Source organism: Arachis stenosperma, chromosome 5 (genome assembly GCF_014773155.1).
Source record: "Arachis stenosperma cultivar V10309 chromosome 5, arast.V10309.gnm1.PFL2, whole genome shotgun sequence".
Taxonomy (NCBI): Eukaryota; Viridiplantae; Streptophyta; class Magnoliopsida; order Fabales; family Fabaceae; genus Arachis; species Arachis stenosperma.
The window spans coordinates 60,614,164-60,614,711 of record NC_080381.1 but is presented as its reverse complement, the minus strand read 5'-3'; the positions used below and the strand labels follow the sequence as shown (position 1 = coordinate 60,614,711).

At 40.9% G+C, this 548-nt stretch overlaps 1 non-coding gene across 1 annotated transcript; it reads right to left on the bottom strand.

Annotated features, from left to right (window-relative positions):
- Positions 1-237: 237 nt before the first annotated feature.
- Positions 238-345, bottom strand: LOC130984192 (small nucleolar RNA R71). The gene has a single exon (XR_009088142.1). It is a non-coding gene; the product is annotated as a small nucleolar RNA R71 (small nucleolar RNA).
- Between the last annotated feature and the right edge of the window lie 203 nt (positions 346-548).

Below are 548 nucleotides of genomic sequence, written 5' to 3'. Positions count from 1 at the left end.
TTCCATGGACTTCCATTGGAAGATCCTCATCAGTTCTTAGCTGAATTCTTGCAAATCTGTGACACTGTCAAGACTAATGGGGTTGACCCTGAAGTCTACAGACTTATGCTATTCCCTTTTGCTGTAAGAGACAGAGCTAGAATATGGTTGGACTTACAACCTAAAGACAGCCTGAACTCTTGGGAAAAGCTAGTCAATGCCTTCTTGGCAAAGTTCTTTCCACCTCAAAAATTGAGTAAGCTTAGAGTGGAAGTCCAAACCTTCAGATAGAAGGAAGGTGAATCCCTCTATGAAGCTTGGGAAAGATACAAACAATTGATCAGAAAATGTCCTTCTGACATGCTTTCTGAATGGAGCATCATAGGTATTTTCTATGATGGTCTGTCTGAACTATCCAAGATGTCTTTGGATAGCTCTGCTGGAGGATCTCTTCATCTGAAGAAGATGCCTGCAGAAGCTCAAGAACTAATTGAAATGGTTGCAAATGACCAATTCATGTACACTTCTGAAAGGAATCCTGTGAAGAATGGGACTAATCAGAAGAAAGG